The following is a 23,644-nucleotide window of genomic DNA, read 5'->3' as shown; positions in this document are numbered from 1 at the left end:
TGTGTTGGGGTGTGTTTCAGAGTGTGGGGGTGTATCAGGGGTGTGTGTTGGTGTGTGTTTGGGTGTGCCAATATGTGTTTCAGGGTGTGGGGTATGTCAGTGTGTGTGTGTTGGGGTGTGTTTCAGAGTAAGGTGTGTTGGTATGTGTGTCGGGGGTATGTCAGGCTGCACATGTGTGTCTGGGGGTGTGTACTGAGGTATGTGTCAATGTGTATGTCAGGCTGCACGTGTATGTTTGGGTGTGTTCCGGGGGTGTGTGTCAGGGTATGTTTCAGGGTGTGGGTGTGTCGGGCTGCACGTGTGTGTCTGGGGGTGTGTATTGAGGTATATGTCAATGTGTATGTCAGGCTGCACATGTATGTTTGGGCATGTTTCAGGGATGTGTGTCAGGGTATGTTTCAGGGTGTGGGTGTGTCAGGCTGCACATGTGTGGGGGGTGTGTATCAGGGGTGTATGTCAGCATGTGTGTCAGGGTGTGTTTCAGGGTGTTGGGGTGCCTATGTGCATCTGGGGGTGTCTGCAATGCAGGACCCTAGCTGCAGTGAAGGCCCAGCCCCTGCACAGTGTCAGTGCCCACTGGGGGGGCACAGGTCACCCATTTCCTCAGTGAGTGGATTCCTCTTGAGATTGTGTTTGGTGGCTTCACCTGTTAGTGGGCAACTGGCTGAGAGAGGATGTGCCCTGTATATGCACAAGCCCCAGGACACTTCTCAACACACTAGGAGAGGCCCGGGATGAAGGGGAGGCTTTACCATGAGCTGGAGATGGAGGGGGAGATGCTCCCTTTCAGGCATAGCCAGTCAATCACAGCTCCCTTTTAGACATAGTCAATCAATCACAGCACTTATTCCTGCAGAACAGAGGCAACCTCATGATCCTCCCAAGAGACTTTAGGCCCCTAAAATGAAGTCCTTTAGCTCCCAGACTGATTACTCTTCCATCAACAGGGACGTGTCAAGCACCTGTTTGTGTCAGTCATTGTTCAGGGTACCAGGACATGGAGTGAGATCCCTTTCTCCCATCCCAAGCCCCATGGGACAGTGGTTCCTGACCCCATGTGTCCATCAGAGTCAGCGGGAGCTTTAAAGAATTCCCCAGGAGACACTGATGTCATTGATCTGGGGCAAGTAGCTTGTTTAAAGCTCCCCCAATTGATTCTAACACATAGATGGGATGGAAACCATGACACCATGGGACACCCAATTAATTAGACCTGCAACTGTCAAACCTGAGCAATGTTCCAGTTAGAGAAAAAAGTTTCTTAAAAACGCACAAAGTATAGAGGAATCTGTTGGAAAAGCAGAAGTCTTAGGCCATTGAAATGTCTATTACAATTGTGATTTAACAACCATGTAGGGAAGCCTTGTTGTTAAAACAGTTTTTGAGGTTATCATGGAAATGAGAAGACCAAAATTGAAACATTTTTAATAGCTGCTGTTCCCTTCCATCCTACTGGAAAACTTCCAAATAGTCCTCAGTCTGTAAAGACTAGTTTATGAAACATCAATTTAAATGATTCACAGGGTCTGTATGGCAAAGCTTTGAATGTTATTACCACTGTCTCTCTAGTCCACACAACAACACCTAGAGGAGAGCTCCTAGAGGGGAGGGATCTCTGCTTTGTCCATTGATGTAGCCCCGGGACTTGGTGCAGAATAAATGCTGGCAAATGTTTGTTGAATTAACGAATGAAGGTCTCTGGAGCAGACAGCTGATATAATAGATGCACTGCACCCTCGTGCCAGACATCACCAATCAATCACAACCATCCTTCCCATAAGCCTGGATGCTGCCCTACAGTTCTCAACCCCCACAACCCAGGAATTGGCATTGACATCACACAAATTCAGATGATACCTTGATATTCCCACCACCACATCTGCTCTTCAGAACTCCTTCCTGTATGCATTCATCTCTCATTCACTGAGGTCAGACAGCCGGGACTAGATCATGCATAGCCTTGCAGATCCTCTAAGAACATTCACTTTTACCTGAGTGATGAGGAAATACAAAAAGACCAGCCAAGTGAGAAGCAAAGGCTATGTATTCTGAGCTTGCTGCAGCAAGGGGGTCAGCCACTGTCACTGTCACTTGGGTTTGACAGACTCAAAGGCAGGCAGGGGAGTGGAGAACAGAGACGGCCACAGCTATGCCCAAGTGGAGGCTATTGACCTGGGGAAGCTGTGGGCTGCTGGCTAGAAAGCTGAGCCTCTCACAGGGTTGGTTAGGGTGCAGATTTGGCTGTCTCTAGTTGGTCCTAAGTTGCAACTGGGGACAAGAATTAGGGACACTGCCTGATGTTAGTGAAGTCCTAAAATCAGCTGGGGTCTGACTGTTACCGGGGTTATTGTGGGTTTCTGGGATCATTTGCTGGAGACAACCTCCGACTTCCTGCAAGTCTGACCTGTAGATGTCAGACTGGCTTCCTAGACTGGTTGCTGCAGGTTATGGGTCAGAGGGCCATATTTATATCTGGGGTATGAAAAAAATGTATACACATTTTAAGTATGAAGTTAGCTGAAAAGATGACGTTAATCAAACAAATGCTAGTGTCATCGTGTGACAGGTAAGACAAAATGGCAGAGGGCATGATTGAACAAATGTCATATTACACATCGCTACCATAATTCAATTCAACTTTGAAAATTAATACATAGATAACATCTCCTAGAGTGTGTGTGTGTGTGTGTGTGTGTGTGTGTGTGTGTGTGTGTGTGTGTGTGTATTTGGCACCCCTGAATATGGTCAGGCCATTGTCATGTGTATGTTCAGCCCCTCAGTGAGATGGAGCAAGGGAGAGTCTTTCATGGTACTTCCTGCCCTCCTAGCCAGGAAGAGGTGTTGCATGGACTATAGAGAGAGTGGTAATAACACTCAAAGCTTTGCCATACAGATCCTGTGAATCATTTAAATTGACATTTCATAAACTAGTCTTTGCAGACACTGGGGACTATTTGGAAGCCTTCACATATACAGCTCACACACCTAAATCATTTAAGTCATGGCTTTTTAGTATATTCATAGACTTTCGCAACTATCACACAACTTAACTTTAGAACATTTTTATCTCTCTCCAAAAGAAACTACCACTCATCAGCAGACATTCCCAGCCCTGCCGTGCCTAAGGTGCCCCTGATCCACCTTCTATCTCTGTAAATTTTCTTATGCTGGACTTTTCCCGTGAATGCAGTCATACAATATGCTGTCTTTTGGGACTGGTTTCCTTGACTGAACATATTTTCAAGGTTCATCCATGTTTCAACATGGTTCAGTAGCTCCATTCCTTTTCATCACCACATATTATTCTATTGTATGGATATACCATGTTTTATTCAGCCATTCCTCAATTGGTCTACATTTCGGTTGTTTGTGTATTTTGGCAGTTGTGAATAGTGTAGCTGTGAACATTCTCATGCCAGTTTCTCCATAGATGTAAGCTTCATGTCTCTTGGAGTCAAATATTCCTAGGAATGCAGGATTACATGGCACTTCCACAGTTGCACTGTGAGGACTAGCCAAGCTTAAATACCAAGTGACTGCACTTTCTACATTTCTGCCAGCAATGAACTTTTGAGAGCTCCGATTTCCTCATGCCTTCACCAGCACTTGTTCCTGTCTGTCTTCCTTCTTGACTGTCTCTCTCCTGGGTCCTGTTGTTAAACTCCTCACTGTGGCCTGGGTCATGGACAAACAGCTATCTCTTGGTTTCCTTCTACCGAGATCTCCTTTGTTTTTGTCAACACACTTGGGCAGGGAGTTCTTTCACCTTTCTATTCCAAATGCCATCTGTCCTTCTTTCCTCCCAGGCAGAACTGTGGAGTTCTTTATCCTTGCAGCCTGCCAGTTCCCTGTGCCACACAGCAAAGGAACTAGGGACAGGGGCTGGCTTGTCCCAGAGTGGCAACCTGCTGTGCAACTGGGTACTGGGGTGAGAGGTCATTTCCAAAAGAACTTACCCATTGGCAGTTTCTGTCTTCTCAACTGGTCTATCCTGGCATGGAGCTGGGGGCGCTGGCCTATTCTGGCATGGAGCTGGGGGTGCTGTCGGGGGCGCTGTTGGGGGTGCAACTGGTCTATCCTGGCATGGAGCTGGGGGTGCTGTGTTCTGAGCCCACTGCTCCCTGGGCAGAATTTCCACCCTATGAGTGGGGGCTGGATGGGGAAAGGGAAGCAGATGAGTCCTCTGCCAAACCTGCCTGGGATAGAACTTCTGTGGCCATGGAGGGAATGCCTGCATTCTGTCCTTCCCAAGGTGAAGCTGCAAACACAAGCTGGGGATGGGAGGGAGTGAGAGCCCTGTCACCTTAGTGCACCTGCCTGGAGTAGACCATGTGGGGCGGGGGTCCACAGAACTGTGAGGAAGCAGGGGGACGGGCCCTGGCTCAGACACCACGAGCAATCTCTAGTCCTCCTGACACCTAGGTTTTCCTGAATGAGTGCTTCTCTATCTGTCGTACAACTTTAGGACAATGTTTAGGCTTTAAATGATTGGGGTTTTTAAAAATCATTTCCATCAGTTAATTATTTATTTAACTTTTTTTCTGAGGAGAAGGCTGCTGAGCTCTTTCCCCCGTGATTCTAGAAGTCTCTGAGACTTTGAACTAGAGAGACCTTGTCCCTTGTCTCTTTGAATGAGCACCCCCCCCCGGTTGGCCATGCAGGGAATAGCCTTGGAGGAGCCAGGAGGCTGAGGACTGACCTGGTGATTGATGATGATTCAGGCTCAGAACAGGCTGGTTGTGCTAGACAGGTAGAGCTAAATTGTGGGGGTAACATCGACAGAATTTCCAGAATTGATCGAAGATGCAGCATGAGGAACAACAGAGGAGTCCCAGAAAGACTCCAAAGTTAGCGGGTCCCCAAATAACCTTGTTCCATTCAACTGCCTTTTGCTACGATGTTGATGAGAATTTAAAAAACAAAAATTGATTCTTGGTGGGGGCCATTGTCTGTGTGGAGCTGGTACGATCTCCCCATGTCTGCCTGGGTTTTCTCTAAGTGTTCTGGTTTCCTCCCATAGCTGTGCCCGTCGGGTTCACCGGAGTGCCTACGTGGTCCCAGTGTAAGTGGGAGTGGGTATGTGCATGGCCCTGCCATGGATGGTGGCCTGGCCAGGCTGGTGTCCACCTCATGCTCTGAATCACCACGATGGGTTCTATCCCCCCACAACTCCAAACCAGAATAAGCAGGTAAATCACGATCTTACTTGCTTTTATGAATCTTTTAAAAATGTATATGTAGCTCATATTTGTCTCAAAGTTTAATATTAGAAGCATTTTGGTCTTTATTTAGAAGTTTGATGGTGTTTTGTGACCAGAAATAGGACATAGGAGCCAAATTCTCATTTATATCAATCAGCCTGTGGTCAAATTGGTTTTGTTTTACATCACTTCAGTTAAAGTTGCAGTTTTTAAGAAACTATCAATGACATTAAGTGAGGACTCACTGTGTTTCAGGAGGAGGTGCCAGCAGCTGAGGTGAAGAAGATGCAGTGCCGGGGGCCTCAGCAGGGAGGGGGCTTCAGAGGCCTCTGTGAGGGGCTTACTGGACATGCATGTAGAAGCATCCAGGCATGAGCTGGACCAAGTCCGGAACTGCACCTAGAGGTTCCAAGCAGCTCTGTGGCCTGTACACAGACTTATCTTTGGGGACCTATGTGTCCTCTATCAAAGCTGAGTGACAAGCTGCTCCATTGGTGGTGGGAGGGTGGCAGGGGAGAGGGTGTGGGGGACGGTTCCATGGTGCCTGGCATATACTAGGCGCTCTGCCACAGAAGCTCATTCTAGTCAAATTGCCATTGTTAGGTGAATATTCATACATCCCCTCCTTCAGAGTGGCTTCAGGGGCTTGCCATGGCCACAAAACAGAGATGGCAAGTGGATACAAGGTAAGGCGAATGCAACAGTGAGGACTCAGGGGTGGGGCCTTGCTCTTGGAATGCCCACCACAAGGCACTGGGTCCAGGTCAGGCCTGGGCAAGCCACACGATGGACCTATGACCAACTCTTGGACTGGGGACTGAGATGCTCGGGTCCATGGCCATGTGCATGGGTCTGTGTGGAACCATGGGACAAACCAGGTCCATCTTTTTAACTTAGTGACTTGGAAATAAAAAGTGTGATTCCTTTATATTTTTAGAAATTGAGCTATATTAGAACATAAAAGATAAAATGCCCATGAATTTTAATAAAAATGTGTTATAATTTCTTTTGCTTTGTGATAGACAATGCAAAATAATTCAGGATGACAGAGATCTTGCATTGCAACCTCTGGCCCTGGCTGCCAGAACTCTGAAGTGCAACTTATCTTTTTAATTGACTTATGCTTTATATTTCTTGTGTCAATGATTAAATTAGACCTCATTGAAGTTAAAAATGTATCCATTTTTTATTTATGGTCCATGTTTTTTGGATCAAATCTATATTAACGTAGCCAAGATTTTCTCCTTTGTTTCTTTTTAGATACTTGGTAATATTGGCTTTTATGTTTAGGTCGAGGATAAAATTTGAGTTAATTCCTGTATAGGTTGTATGATAAGGGTCAAAGTTCTATTTTTTTATAGAATATAAAATCCCTCCAGAGATGGGAACCTAGGTTGCAGTCTCCCCGGCAGCCACTAGAGGGACATGGTATCTTTCAAGTTGACAGTGTCCCCGAAAGTGAAACCTTGGCTCAGGTGTGCCTAGTCTTATTTTTTTGTTTGTTTGGTTTGTGTGTGTGTGTTTTGCGTTGGAGTCTCACTCTGTCACCCAGGCTGTAGTACAGTGGCATCCTCAAGGCCACCACAGCCTCGACCTGCTGGACTCAGGCGATCCTACCGCCTCGGCCTTCTAAGTAGCTGGAACTGCAGGCACGCGCCACCATGCCTGGCTAGTCCACTCCTGTTTAAGTCTTATTATTAATCACACTGTTTCTACCTCCAACTCTCTCCCTTCAGTTTGACCAGTTTTTCATCCTTTCTCGCTAGTTGCTCCTGCTGTGTGATAGCACCTAGCCCTCTATGAACCTGATGCCTGCCCACACACATGGCAGTGAGCCACAGCATCTGGGCCATTCCCTTGCCCCCATGCTGACTGGGTGGGCATCATCACCCCGTCCCATCCACACCAATCTGCCCTCTAGCTGGTCATGCCAGTCAGCTGGAGAGATACCACCCACCCCAGATACTGTCTTTCCCATACTCCAGCTCTGCTCCCATGAACCCCAGGTGTGCACAAGGCAGGATCCATTGTGGGGCAGCCACCACCCAAATAAGGATGATTAAGGGCCCTTCTCACCTCCTGCCGCACACAGCTTAAATATTGAGTTTCTGGGGCACACTCTTTCCTTCTAGAGAATCCAGATATGATCCCCAAGTAAGCATGGTCCCTAGGGTGCCTCGTGTTGGGGCAGCCAGACATGAAGTTCCAGACCTTTGAAAATTGAGATTCAGCTAAGGAAAGATTTAATTTTTTTTTTCCATTTGAAACAGCCCTTTGCCACGCCCTCCTTGCCCATGAGAGGGTGCCTATCTTTGCCCATAAGTGCCTTACGGGGCTGTCTTTGCTCTCTGCCTGTTCCCCAACAACACACTATCCGTCCAGCACACACCTTTGCCATTAGACCGGATCTGACACCAGAGCCTCGCCCTCCCCTGCCTTTTCAGTCCAAGTATTTCCCATGCAGTGTCGATCACCCATGTAAAGTGTCCAGTTCAACGACTTTTAACACAAGGAACAATCTATGTAACAAGTGATATACCTATATAACCACCATTACAGTCAACATAGCAAGCATTTTGTCTTCTCCAAAATGGTTCCTCTTGCCTCTTTGAGGCAAATGATGATATGCTTTTTGTCACCATAGACACATGTGACTTTTTCTTGATTTTTCACATAAATGGACTCATATAGACTCTTTGGTGTCTGGTTTCTTTTACCCTGAAAAATAGTATTTTGGGGATCCATTTATGTTCTTACTGGATCTGTGAGTGGTTAAATGTTTCTTTGCTGGGTGGTATTCTACTGTATGGATATAACTATTTATTAACTCATCTGTTGATGGGCATTTGAGTTGTTTCCAATTTGGGCTATTATAAATAAAATTGCCATGAACATTCATGTATTTTTCTTTTTAATTGACTTATGCTTTATTTTTCTCATGTCAATGCTTAAATTAGACCTTATCAACATTGAAAATGTATGCATTTTTTATTTATGATCCTTGCTTTTTGGATAAATCTAAGATCTGGGCTGATGTGGTAGAGATTTCCTCCTTTTTTTTTTTTTTTTTTTAGACACTTGGTAATATTGACTTTTATGTTTAGGTCTAGGATCAAATCTAGGTTAATTTCTATATAGATTGTATAGTAAGGGTAAAGGTTCTGTTTTTTTAATATGACTATTCTGTTTTTCCAGCTCCAGTTTTCTTAAAGATTATCCTTCCCTATGGGATTCCCTTTGCTCCTTATTAAAAATCAGTTGCCCATATATGTGAGGATCAACCTATTTCTGAACTCACACTTCTATTCCTTTGATTTTTGTCTATCTTAATGTAATGCCACATTGTCATGATCACTGTCTTCTAAAATAAAAAATAAAAAAATGTGACTTTGGATAGTTTAAGTCCAACAAATTTGCTCCTCTGTTTTAAAGTTGTTCTAGCAGCTGGGCTCGGTGGTTCAACCTGTAATCCCAGCACTTTGGGAGGCTGAGGTGAGTAGATTGCCTGAGCCCGCGGTTCGAGACCCACCTGGGCAACTTGGTGAGACCTCATCTCTACAATAAATCAAAAATTAGCCAGGCGTGGTAGTGCACGCCTGTAGTTCCAGCTACTTGGAAGGCTGAGCTGGGAGCATGCCACTGCACTCCAGTCTGGGTGACAGAGTGAGACTCCAACTCAAAAAATAAATAAATAAATAAAGTTGTTCTAGCTATTCGAGGTCCTTTGTATTCTACAAACATGTTTGACTTAGCTTGTTAAGTGTATTTTTAGAATCTGTTGAGATTTTGATTGGGTTTGCTTTTAATCTACACATAGATATTTAGCCTTTTAATCAATAAGCAAGGTGTATCTCTCCATTTATTGAGATATTTTAAAAGTTCTCTCAGCAGGGTTTTGTAGTTTTCAGTGTATTCATCTTGAGTCCATTTTGTTAAATTTATCACTAACTATTCCATATTTTTTGATGCTGTTGAAAATATTTTTAAAATTATTTTTCCAGTTTGCTAATACATAGAAATGAAACTGGTCTTGCATTTGATTCAAAGCAAAATTTCAGCAGACTTTTTTTGGTTAACAAGAAATAGCAACTATGAGAGATTCATGTTTTAGTTACTATAACTATAAAGAGTTTTCCTTTAGACAGAGCTTTCTGGGTCCTTGGAGTTTTCCAGTCATATATTAATCATGCTACTTTGCGATATGGGTTTCAACTATGAATTCAATTTCTTAATTGATATAGAGCTATTAAGCTCTACTTTCCTTTAAATTGGTTTTGGTACTTTTTGTCTTTCAAGGAATTTGCTTACTTCATCTAACTTGTCAAATTCATTGGCATAAAGTTTTTTCCACATTCCCTTACTATCTCTTGAAAGTCTATGACATCTATGATGCTCTCATCCCTAATATTGGTCACTGGTGTCTTTTTTTTCTGATCAGTCCAGCTAAAGATCTGCCAACTGTACTGATCTTTTTTCCAAAAAAAAAAAAAAAACAACAACCAAAAACTAGCTTTTTGGTTAACGAATTTCTCCCATTTTGGTTCATTGAGTTCTCTTTTTTTGGTTAATTAATTTCTTCTCTTTTTTCTTTCTTTCTTTTTTTTTTAGGCTTTCTGTTTTTCTTGATTTCCACTCTTATTTGTTTCCATCTACTTACAGCATAAAATTTGCCATGTTTACCACTTTGAAATGTGCAGTTCTATGGTGTCCAGCACAGCATAATTATTGTGCAACCATCACCACCATTCACCTTCCCCAACTGAAACTCTGTACTCATTAAACACGAACTCCCCATTCCCCCTCCCCAAAGCCCTAGCAACCACTCTTTCACTTTCAGACTCTAGGAGTGGGACTACTCTAGGGACTTCAAGTCTATGGAATGATACAGTGTTTTCCTTTAATAACTGGCTTGTTTCAACTAGCATGTATATTTTCAAGGTTTTGCAAGTATAGCAAGTTGTAGCAAGTGTCAGAATCTCCCCTCTTTTTAAGTATAAGTAATATTCCATTATATGTATGAACCACATTTTGTTTAACCATTGGTTCATTGGTGAACACTTGGGTTGGACACTGTTGGCTATTGTGAGTGATGCTGTGATGGATATAGGTGTACAGATATCTGTTCATTTGTGACATAGTGACCTGCTGTCACTTCTTTGGGGTGTATACCCAGAAGTAGAATTTCTTAATCACATAGTAATATTTTGTGTTTAGTATTCTGAGGAATCACTCTTTCCTTTTCTACAGTTGTTGCACCATTTGTATTCCTACCAGCAATGCACAAGGGTTCCATGTCTCCATATCCTCACTAACAGTGTTGTCATTGTTTTTGTAATAAACATCCCAGTGGGTGTGAAGTCATATCTCATTGTGGCGGGTTTAATTTCATTTAAATCTTGCAGCTTCTGAAAGGCGGAAGCTTAAGATTATATTATTCACCAGTATATATATACCTCACCACTCTGTTTTATTGAAGTTCAATTTCACCAAAGATTTGGAATAATAATTCTTTCATTAAAATAAGCTCTTGTATCATTTAATAGTGACAAAGCTTGAGTGTATTTTAAGGGAATGCAAAGCACTTTAAAAAGGTGCTTGAGTCAAATATCTTTAGGCTGCTCCTCTGGTGTTGTTTGAGAGCTCATAGTATAGTCATGTGCCAACTAACAGCATTCTGGATGACAACCATTGGCATATACAGCCAGGTCCCGCCAGATTATAATAGTGTGTTTTTACTTGCCTTTTCTACGTTAAGACATGTTTAGATGTGCAAATACTCACAACTGTGTTAGAGCAGCCTACAATATTCAGTACTGTGGCACGCTGTGCAAGTGTGTGTAGCCAAGGTATATGGTAGGTCATACCCTTTAGGTTCATGTAAGTCACTCTGTGACAAGTCACACCACAACAAAATCACCTAACAGTGTGTTTTTCAGAGTGTGACCCCATTGTTAAGTGACACAGATCTGTCTAAACTTGAACCTGGCCCAGTGGTCAGAGCATTTCTCAGAACATGTCTCCATCATGAAGCAACACATGACTGTGATAACTTATCAGAGTTGATGGTTAAACTTTCAGGAATTTTGTAAACTGCTTGTTAACCACAACCATTATTAGGAATTAAAGACATCAAACTTGTAATTAAATTCGTTTTTGTTTTAGAAAGCAATAATTACATGAGTCCTCACTTCCTAATGCTTTAACTACACTCTACTGTTTCTCTGCTCTGGGGTTACTTGTGCCCACCATGACTGTCTGCTGGAAATCTTGGGCAATGCCCTGCTCACTTTTCCCCAACTTCATTTCAGCAATGTCACACTAGTGTCTTATAATCAGCTGTGTGGAAGTCTTTACCCCTGGAAATCAGTCTTTGATATATTGTTTTGTTGATTGTCTAGACTTTTTGTGATTTCTCATCACAAAAGTGATGAAAAAATGTGAATAATGCAGGTAGCCTCCTATTCTTGTCACATCTGTAGCTGTTTTATTATGAATAGCACAAAAATATTTGAGAAAATATTCTCCCCATATTTGACAACTATTATTTAATTCATCAAAGCAGTTACTCCCACCACCATTGTCAAATGAGTGCAGTTTTGACACATATTTGTTATTTCACTTTTGTCTTAGCAGTTGACAGATATGAAAATATCAACCTGTATTCAGATTAGAACTGTAACTATTTGTCATTGAGGTGCACCAAGTTCTTTGATGAATTGGATATCAATCAAGCATTCATTCATAGCCTGATCATGTGACTCCATTGCTAGTGATAGAATTTTAAAAGCTTATAATAGATTTTTCAAGAAATAGCTAGTTACACTGAACTTATATGTGTATAAAACTTATAATAGAATCCTGTAAGTCATGTTATTTGTCGGTTGTTTGCTACATACCCTTTATATTGGTCAGATGTATAGCAAACACACACCTGTGCCTGTATGTGCATATGTTCTTGTGATGTGGAAAACCAGTACCTGGCCGCTCCTGTCTCCAGAGCTCACAGCCCTCAACTTTCTGTGACTCCAGGAAAGGAGAAAATGTGGAAAAGTATAGCCCTGAGATGTGCAGCGGCCACTAGCGGGGGCCTGAATAGCTGCATCTGCGTTTAAACCAGGGTTGTTTGCCCCTTTGGGAAACTAATCTACAAGGATGACCAGCACATGTCTGGAGACTCCAGTTTAAACTATGACTTTCAGTGAGAGATGGAAGTTTTTCAGAGAACTGAACTGTGGAAAAATGACCTTTCCTTAACTCGAAGATACTTGTAAATTTTGAGGGTCTGGACCAAAAGAAGATGAATATCAGGTTGGAGTCAAGATGACAGATCAGGTGAGAGTAATGACTAACTCCAAAGATGGTTCACTGAAGAAAAGGCATTTTAAGATTTAAAAAAATCTTGTCAGAAGATCCCAGAAAAGTTCTAATTTTCATTAGCAACTAATAAAGTTGTTCATGCAGAAGTGTGTACAGCAGAACACTCCTCTTTTTTATTTTGTTTGTACTTTTTGGCCTGGGATATGGGTTTTAAATGGACATTGTACCAGCTTCATTAAAATAAACAATATTTGTAAAAAACGTAAAAATATAAAAATAAAAAACACTGACCTAAGAATCTAAAGCTTATGCTACAAAGCATTTCCATCATGAGTTAACACCACCACAGAGAAGTTTTCTGGAACTCTTGTATAAAAAAAGAAAAACAACAACAACAAAACAACAGCAACCTCGACCTGCTGGGCTCTGGCAATCCTTCCGCCTCAGCCTTCCAGGTAGCTGGAACTATAGGCACATGCTGCCACGCCTGACTAATTTTTTGATTTATTATAGAGATGAGGTCTCGCCAAGTTGCCCCGGTGGGTCTCAAACCCGCGGGCTCAGGCAATCCACTCACCTCAGCCTCCCAAGGTGCAAACAATGCAAATTTATTTTCTTATCATTATGGAGGTCAGAAGGCCCGAAGCCAGTGTCATTAGGCTCAAATCATGGTGCCGACAGGGCTATCTTCCTCCTGAAATCTCTAGAGGAGGATTGGCCTCCTTGGCTTTTCTTGCATTCCCCAGGCCAGGTCCTCTCCTGCATCTTCAAATCAGTGAGGTAGCATCTTTTGGTATCTCTCTGACTCTGACCTGAAAACACAAAAATTCTGAGTTCAGCCAAATATGCTTGAGGAAGTTTATTTTGAGCCAAACGTGAGTGACCAGGCCCAGAACATAGCATCAAGAAGTCTTGAAAGCATGTGTCTGGGACAGTTGAACTGTAATTTGGTTATATGCATTTTAGAGAGGCAGAAGTTTTGAAAAACCATAATTCAATATGTGTGAGATTTTCATTGGTTTAGCCTGGGAAGGTGGGACATTTCCAAGCACCAGTGATAGGTGGATTCAAGGATTTTTTGACTGGCAATGTGTAGGTTTTATCTCAGGAATTTTGGAAATCAGTAGACTTGTCTTGAGATAAGGAGACAGAAAAACTCCACATTTTTAAATATATAGATGAAGTCCTATCCATGGCACAGTCCAGAATGGATAAATGTCTTACAGGGTGCCTGGATGTTTTGCAGGGTCATCTGTTGTGTGATGTTATGCAGAGTCAAATTGGAAAACATACTTCAGTATCTAGGATCATAGGGTAATAAAACCCTGTCTGTTGAGTCCTTAAGGTGTGACTTCCCAGGAATTTGAATAAGCAGGGGGAAAAAAAGGTAATAGTTTAGTCCTCAGCTCCCCCACCTCCCTCTAGAAGGAGCCTTGTGATTATAAACTGAATCACAGAATAACCTCCCCATTTCAAGATCATTCACTCAGTCCCATCTGCAAAGTCCCTTTTGCCATATAGGGTGCCAAAACCACAGGTTCCCAGGATTCAGATGTGGACATCTTGGGGGCCCTTTGTTTAGGTAACCACACCCAGAAAACCCCTCAGTCCTGAGCCAGCCGGTATGGCTGGTCACCTTACTAAGGCCTCATCTCCCCTCCCATGACCTTGACGGACATCATTATTCAGTCATAGCCTAGATGCAGGACACAGCCTCATCCTGCTGTGACAATTTGTGTGCTGTGGAGTGGATGCAGGAGATGGGGATAATTTACATCCAAACCTGGATGATACCTGTGTCTTCCCACCCCAGATATGGTCAAGTTGATTCATCTCAACCCAGTGGTGTGAACCTGTGAAAATTAATGAGCCCTTTTGGCCTACAATGGCCTCTTGCAAATGAGAATAATAAACCTCACCTTGTGCTTAGGTGTGGGTTGCCCCTTACAAGTCAAAGTGCCCTGTTTTAATCCGATCCCCATTGTTATGGGCTTATCCACATACTCTTCTCATTTTCAAGGGGCTCTTGGGCTCACAATGACTCAGCCAGAGTAGCAGGTCCAGGGTCCATTTGGAGCAGGAAATAAGTGAACAGGAGTGAGGAAAGAGGGGTTCCAGGTGTGGCTGGCGCACAGGACATCACCCCCAGGTTGGGTATACACTTAGGGCACAGGTCACACAGAAGTCTACTCCTCCTGGGCTGCTGACTCTCAGGGATCCGAGCCTGTGTGCTGGGCTTATGGAAAACCACCCAGCACACCAGGGCATCTTGTCATTAAGAATTTGGGTATGAAAAGCATATTTATATTAAAAGATGCTTTCTTGAAGACATCATACTAAGTGAAACATGCCAATCACAAAAAGACAAAGACTGTAGGATTCCACATATATGAAGTCCCCAGAGCAGTCAATGTAGAGATAGGCAGTGGAATGAGGGATGCCAGGGCTGGGGGAGGAGGAGTTAGCGTTTGATGGGGGCAGAATCTCAGTTTTGTTAGATGAAAAAGTTCTGCTTTAAAAAATGTGATATATATCCATGATGGAATATTACAGAGATAAAGAACAAAATTATGGACTTCACAGCAACTTGGATGGATTTAGAGTCTATAGTACTCAGTGATCTATCACAGAAACAAAACTGAGTACCATATGTTCTCACTCATAAGCAGACTCTGAACATTTACCATAATACTATAAGAAAGGGATTGGCAGTAGCCAGAAACTGTTGGGGCTGGGGGGGGGGACGACACATATAACATCAGTAAGGGTACCTTATCTCAAACCAGGTGAAATGGGGACCAAAGGCAGGCCCAAACTTTACCTGTACAATGACCACTTGTATACCTAATCCTTAATTGTACCCCACATCTTTAAAAAAAAAAGTTTTAAGCCGGGCTCGGTGGCTCAGCCTGTAATCCCACGCCTTTGGGAGGCTGAGGTGAGTGGATTGCCTGAGCTCGCGGGTTCGAGACCCGCCTGGGCAGCAAGACCTCATCTCTATGATAAATAAAAAAATCATCCGGGCATGGTAGCGCGTGTCTGTAATTCTGGCTACTCGGAAGGCTGAGGCGGAAGGATCACTGGAGCCCAGCAGGTCGAGGCTGCGGTGGCCAGGAGTGGCCACTGCACTCCAGTCTGGGCGACAGAGTGAGACTCCAACTCAAAAAAAAAAAAAAAAAAGTTTTCTGCAGATGGATGGTGGTAATGGTTGCACATAGTGAGAATGTGGTTAATACATTTCTGGTTATTTATTTATTTATTTATTTAGCCTCATTCCGTAGCCCAGGTTGGAGTAGCATGATCATGGCTTACTGCAGCCTCAACCTTCTGGGCTCAGGTAATCCTTCCACCTCAGCCTCCCAAGTAGCTGGGAATATAAGCACACACTGCCACGTCGAGCTAATTTTTAAATTTCTTTTTTAGAGGCAAGGTCTAACTATGTTGCCTAGGCTGATCTCAAACTCCTAGGCTCAGACAATCTTCCCACCTCAGCCTCCCAAAGTGCGGGGATTACAGGCATGAGCCACCAGACCCAACTTTCCTTTTAAAAAATTAATAGTATTGTTGTAATCATCCTCCACCTCTGAATTTCCACCAATTTGCAGTCTCTACCATATTTTAGCATCTCACAATATTCTCCCTGACTTCCTTCCTCAAAAAGGGCTACCTCATCTCACACCAAGAGCTCCACACCTGTCTGCTTATTGGAACCTGCTGAAAGCTCTGAGGACACCCTGCTACCTAGGGACCACTACTAGGAACTCGGATGTCATTGGATGGGGATGGGCTGTGCATAGTGTGATGGAAAACCTTCTCAGGTAATTCTGATGACTGATCAGATTGATAAACCCACACCTGGACCAAGCTTTGCACACATTGCATTGGTTAATTGGCATCCCTAGACACTCAACTTAGTCTTACTTGTTTATTTCCTAACTTTATGTAAATAGGATGAAATGTGATGTGTTCATTTGAAATGCAGTCAACATTGTGATGTGAGACTTGCTCATGGTGCACCTGTGCCAGTGCAGGGGTGGGCAGGACTTTTGGGTAAAGGGCCAGATTGTAAATGTTTGAGGTTTTGTGAGTCACCTGTCACCACTGCTGTACAATTTTCCTTGCTTTGTTTTGTTTTTATAACCCTTTAAAAATGTGCAGACCGTTGTTAGCTCAAAGGCTACACAAAAAAGGTGTCAGGTTGACTGTGTTGACTTCCTGCTCTGGCTGATTCATTATGCTGAGCATTTCCAGTGTATGAATAGACAATGTATCCTTCTACTTGGCATTTCCAGTGTATGAATAGACAATGTATCCTTCTACTCAGGATAAACTGAGGCAAGGTAGGCCAGTGCCCTGGGAAACAAGCAAAGATTTGCAAAAAGAATGAAACAAAGTTTATTACCCACTTTCCACAAACAGAAAGGGGCCAATGCTCACAGGCAAGTATGGCACATACTTTAAGGAGAAAGGGCTTTTAAAGTTTCTATTAGGAAGCAAGGCTTGTCAAAATTTTCAGCAACTGCATTCTTCCATGTTGATAACACTGGTCTTGCTTTCTTTGCCATTGTTAAGGCAATTAATCTTGTGGTTCCAGGTGGTGGGCCAGTGGGCAGTTGCAGGGGGAAGCTGAGCACAATAGGTGAGATTAGCTTGGTCCTGCATTGCAGGGAAACAAATACTTAGAATAAAAGAGTAATTAGTATAAAAAATACTTAAAAGTTGCAAGACAATTATCAATAGCTAGCTACAGTGGGCCAGGTTTATCCTTGGCTAATAATTATAGGGTGGGGGTGTGTGTAGCATAATAACTATTCAGCAAAGAATAACTAACTGCAAAGCACATGAAAAGAAAAAAACCCACTGGGTTAAAATGGCAGCCTGAAATGGCTGCTTCTTGATTAAATTGACTCCATTTCAACTCCTTGCCCTTTTACTACTGTTTAAGGATATTTGGGCTGTTTACAGATTTAGCTGTTATGAAAAATGCTGTTATATGCAGCTGTGGGCATGTCTCTTGGTACATATGTGCATATATGTGTATCTGTTGGGTACCTACCTAGGGACAGAATTGCTGGATTATAGGGTTACAGGTATCTTCACCTTTAGTAGATGAGACCAAATGGTTTCCTAAAGTGCCCACACCAATGCACATTACCACCAGCATGTGTCAGAGTTTCAGTTGTTCCAACTAACAGCCTCGCATATGTTCAATTTCAGCATTTCTGAAAGGTGAACAATGTTCATTATCTCATTCTGGTTTTAATTTGCATATTCCTGGGTACTAATATGGTTAAATACATTTACATATGCTTATTGGTCATTTGTATATCTTCTTTTTTAAATTATCTGTCCAAGTCTTTAGCAAAGCTCTTTGTTCTTGTTGTTGTCTGCTGTTTTTTAATTAGTGATTTGTAGCAGTTACTATACATCTTGAGTACACGCCTTCTGTCACTTACATGTGTCCCAGTGTCTTTTCTCACTCCAGACTTCACTTTTTATCCTTTCAGTGGTACCTCTTAATGATCAAAAGTTCCTAATTCATGTAGAAGACTTATCGATCATTTTCTCTTTTGGTTGTGCTTTGCGCATTCTAATTTTTAGAAACCCTTTTCTACTTTATGACCATGAAGAAAGCTTCCCATAATCTCTCTTAGAAACTTTGTTTTGCCTAATTTAGCATGTCCCTTGGTGAACTCGTGCACATATTTTTGTTGGAACTGATGTTTGATATGGCATGTAGTAGTGTTAGACATCATTTTAAAAACATTTGGCTATCCAATTGATGCAGCACAGTTTATTGAAAAGAATGCCATTACCTGCGGCTTTGTAGTGTCACTTCTGTCATAAATCACATGTCCACAAAAGTGTGGATCAGTTTCTGGGTCATCTCTTCTCTTCCATGGTCCCATTTGTTTCTCCTGATATCAACACCACACTGTCTGAATTACCGTGGCCTGATCATCAGTCTTGAGATCCCTACAGCAAGCTCTCCTCCCTGGTAGTTCTTTTTTGTGAATGTCTTGACCATTGCTGGCCCTCTGTATTCCATATGTTGGAGTCTGTTTGCTGGCAATCACATTTCCAGAGAAAGATGGCCTTCCTTTCTACCGTTCCAATTCTTATGCTGTATTTATTTAGTTTGTATGTATCTAATGGCTAACACTCCCAGGACAGTGTTGAACAGCAGTGGTGATGATGTGGGTATCCTTGTCTCAATCCCAATGTCAGAGGAAGACTTTCAGACATTTCATGAATAAGCTATGATGTGTGTGTGTGTGTGTGTGTGTGTCCCCCTTATTAGATAAAGATTTTCTTCTAAGTTTCTAAGTATTTGATAATGATTGTATTTTGATTTTTTATCAAAACCTTTGGATATTTTATTGAAAAAATGTGATTTTTTTCCTGAATGTGGTGAATTTCTACTGATTTAATTTTCAAACGATAAGCCAGCCTTTTCAAATGATGAGACACCAACTAGGGTGTCTATGTGGATGATCCCCAAGACCCTGAGGTCAGATGACTGGCTAGAAGAGTCACAGAATATACTCAGCATGCGGTGGTACTTGTGGTTGTGATTTATTACATAGGGTATAGTCGATAAAGGGACCAGGTAACTGAGGCGGAGTCTGGGGCAGACCAGCACAAGCTCCCAAGGGTCCTCTCCCAGATAGGGCAAGGGCCCTCTCACACAGGATGTGCTTATGAGTTACGACCACACGTGAGATATGTTGCCAACCAAGGAACCTCATCAGAGACCCAGCTCCCAGGGTTTCATGGGAGCTGGTCCCATGGGCATCTCTGCCTAGCACGTGCCAGGTATCAGAGTCCCAGAAGGAAAGCAGGTGTCCACACAGGCCAATCTTTTTGTATAGTTCAGTTGCAGGGAGCCATTCTTAGCAGGTTATGGTGGGGACCCTCCTGAAATCCAAGTTCCCAAGTGCCAGCTGAGGGTCTACCTTGCAAGCAGGCCTTTTCAAGGGTAGCAGTTTAGGCCTGTTGTGTCAACTTTCTACACAGAGTGGCAGGGTCTCCTTTTCTATCAGTTGGATTCAGGTTGCTAAAAGTGTATCTGGGGTTTTGATACCTCTGTTTTTAAGTGAGATTTGCCCATTTTGAAGGTCTATGTCAGGCTTTAGTAACAATGTTATGCTGGTTACATAGAAAACAAGGCAAGGCCCGGTGCAGTGACTCATGCCTGGAATCCTAGAACTTTGGGAGGCCGAAGTGGGAGAATCACTTGAGCCTAGGAGTTTGAGATCAGCCTGGGCAATGTAGTGAGAACTCATCTCTACAAAAAAATAAAAATTAGAAATTAAAAAAAAAATTAGCCAGGCATGGTAGCACATGCCTTGTAGAGTCAGCTACTCGGTAGGCTGAGGCAGAAGGATCATCTGAGCCTAGGAGGTCAAAACTATGGTGAGCCGTGAGCATGCCACTACACTCCAACCTGGGTGACAGAGTGAGACTCCAACTCAAAACAAAATCAAGCAAAACCAAAAAGAGGCATAGATAAAAAGTGGTCAGTCCCATAAACTGAAAACAGGAATGAGAAATATATACTTGCTGGAAGGGACCACAGATTAGTTGCTAAGCTTATCCTTGAGAAATGAGAGTTTGTCCTGGAAGGAGCACTGAGTCCCAGATAAGGGCTGGGAGATGGGTAGGATGGTCCTACTCCTCTTCTAAGAGTACAGTTGTCACTGACATGTGCACTGAGCCCACGTGGTCCAACATGATTCCATGCATTTTACACAAAGTACTACTTCTCCTAACAACAGTCTCCTGATACAGACATGGAATTACCCTGATGTTATACCAAAGTGGGTAGACTGAGGCATCATGAGGTTAAAGACCCTCCCTTAGCTTTATAAACCAGAAGAAATAAAAAGCAGAGTCAAGGTTTGAACTCCTGAAGTGCATCCCCTAAACCAGGGCTCTTTACTGCTAAATGCTGTGCTGTGCTGGTGTAAATTTATTGAGAACTTACTTTACATGAAGCCTTATAAAACACAAATTTCCCATTTAGATATATGCAGTTGTGTTGTTTAGTGGAACTCACACTTTGAATGCATTTTTTAAATAAAGAACAAAGACATCAGGACTTTGCACCATGCAGGAAATGGTTTTCCCTGCACCTCTGGGACATTTTGGTGGAGCATACAGACCAAGAAAGCTGGCAATGAGGACAGCCATGACAGGAGAGCCAATCTTATCTGATCTGTCCCACTAGTGTTTCCCCAACTTGAATAGATTTTCTTTTAGAGAAAAGGAAGTTACAGAAAGCTCTAAACATGTCTGAGGACCCCTTGGCTGCAAAGGCTGATTTAAGAATCTCAAGTTTTAAAGGATGAACATGCTTTTCAAGTTTAAATTAATAATTCAACAGAGAAGATGTATCTTTCAACTTACTAAAAAACAAAACAAAAACTTGAAAGATCGACACTGAAAAGAAACCAGAAAAGGGCAAAATATATGATGACAGGTCTTCCCAAGAGCACATGCACACCCTCATGAGCTTGCAGCCACCAGCACTGCAAAGCATGAGTGATGGCGTCCTTCTGGAGAAAGTCAAACTATTGCTCAGAGGAAGTAACCGTGTGGTTTCTAGTCAAGGCTGATATTGTTGACCTCTTTGGTGTGACAGCTCCATTGCCTGATCTAGTGTCCAATTCACAACACTCTTGAAGTACCATGTTGATTGGATGGTGTGTGTTCACTTAGAGCAGTATCCTAGTATGGCCACTCCTGCCGCACCAGTTCATCAGACATCACTAATCAATCCCAGCCCATCTACTTAGCAGGCCTGAAGGAAATCCCATAATTCTCTTGATGTTATTTTTGTAGATGGAGCCTGATTCCTTTCCACCTACACAAAGGATTCAAATTTCTTCCCTCATTCCTGACTGACCTACTGGTGATGGTGCCTGGATCAAATGCAACACAACCAATCATAGGACCACATGTATATGAGGAGGGACTCAGAAAAGTCCAGAATTTATTTATAAAAAATTATATATTTATTCTCACATGTTTAAACTTCAGTAATCTTCAAAGTACTCTCCATGTGGTACAATACACCTATCAAGCTGCTTTTTCCATTACTCAAAACAGTTTTTGAACTCATCAATTTTGATTCCTTTTAATGGCTTCTGCCATTTTTTGTTTCACTTCTTCCACCTTGACAAAATGTTTCCCTTTGAGGACTTATTTCATCCAGAGGAGAAAAAAAAGTTGCTCAGGGCAAGATCAGGTCATGCCATTTTTGGTCAAAAACTGCTGAACACTCAGAGCAGTGTGGGCAGGTACACTCGTAAGTCATTCATCATGAAAAGGACAAATGTACTGAGAGAATCTTCCAAAAAAAAAATTCACTGAAGCTGAACACAGCCTCTCACAACAATGCTAGTTGGTACCATGATGCTGATAGGTTCCTAGAACACTTACCTAGTGGAGGAAGCCTGTATAATAAGGGGCCCACCCTCCAAAAGATGGTTCTGGTTTTTGGGGGGCCCCCTTGCACACATGAAGCTTTCTGCTATCCAGCTCCTCTCCAGATGGAGATGGGCACCCACAGTGGGCATTGAGGGACTCAGTCTTCACACTGTCTCTGCCCATGATGGGCCCTCCATCAATAGGAGCTCCTATTTTAATCACACCCCTGTTTTCATGCATTTTCTTAGATTCACTCTCTCCATTCAGAGGAGGGGTCCAAAGGCTCACCATAGGCATGAACTTGAAAGATGGGGTAAGCAAGAAAGTGAGACAAAGATGAGGTAATGGAGGCACAGAAAGGTCAAGTAACCCACTTGGTGATGGAGCTGGTACAGAACCCAGGCCATGGGTTCACCCTGAGCTGCTGCTCAGTGCCAGCTGCCACAGAGGGACACAGAGTGACATATGTGCTCCTCAGACCTGCATGACTTCACATTCCATGGGAAATACTGCTCCAACCCTTCAGACAAAGAGCCCCAGAGAATTCCTCAGAGAACACATTTGCCCTCATGTGGAAAAACTTTGACTTAAAAATCCCAAGCATTAAATCAGGAAAATGTCTCTCTGCTGGGGTTTTACAGGATAATTGTGTTTTTACATTTAGTAAGATAATTGAAAACTTATCCTTGATGTGAATTTTTAAAATATATGTGACATGCTGGGAATTTTCTTTCAGAATATTCTGCACATCCTTTGGGTCTAAAAAGATATATGTTGGTTAGAGCTACTGTAACAAAAGCACTGCAAACGGGGATGCTGAACAATGGAAGCTCATTGTCTCACAGCTCCGCAGTCTGGTGGTCCAGAATCAAGGTATCATCAGGGCTGGCGCCTTCTGTGGGCTGGGAGGATGGATCTGTTCCAGCCTCTCTCCAGCTTTTGTTGGGCTCAGGAGTTCCCTGGCTTGTAGATGGTCATCTTCATGTTCACATAGCGTTTACTCTGAATCTCCATGCCAACTTCCCCCTGGGTGTCTGCATCCAGGTTTCCCCTCTTATAAGGACACCAGTCATGGGGACAAGGGACCTGCCCTACTCTGGTATGACCTCATCTTCACTGAAGACATCTGCAAAGGTCCTATTTCCAAACAAGGTCACATGCTGAGGTACTAGGGGTTTTAGAAATTCAACATATGAATTTTGGAGAACACAATTCAACTCCCATATTAAAAATTCTTGAGACAAGTTTTGCTATGTTTACAGAATAAAATAAAGAGTTTTAAGAGAGATGCAACTTCTCTATGTTTGCTATTTTTAAAAATTAATATTATTTTTACTTGTTTCATTATCTGCATTGCTTTGGTCCCTGTGACAGCTCTGGTTGCCCTGATGCCTCCAGTGACAGCTTCCATTGTCCTCAGGCCTGTGGATGATCATTTAGAATAGGTTACTGAAACCTGTGTCCACATCCTCCAGCTAAAGACCATCAGGAACACACTCACTGTTGAGCAAGTTGGCTTATTTACTCATCGTGGAGAGGGAAGTACACACTATAAGGAATCACAGAGCCTCTCAGTAAGAGGGTGTTAGAAAAACCTATTAAATCAGGCCAGGTGACATGGCTCATGCCCATAATCCCAATTACTTGGGAGGCTGAGGTGGAAATATCACTTGAGGTCAGAAGTTTGGGACCAG

This window comes from Carlito syrichta, unplaced genomic scaffold (assembly GCF_000164805.1).
Source record: "Carlito syrichta isolate Samal-C Ts95f unplaced genomic scaffold, Tarsius_syrichta-2.0.1 Scaffold309702, whole genome shotgun sequence".
NCBI classification, from domain to species: Eukaryota; Metazoa; Chordata; class Mammalia; order Primates; family Tarsiidae; genus Carlito; species Carlito syrichta.
Note: the sequence above shows the minus strand (reverse complement) of the source record.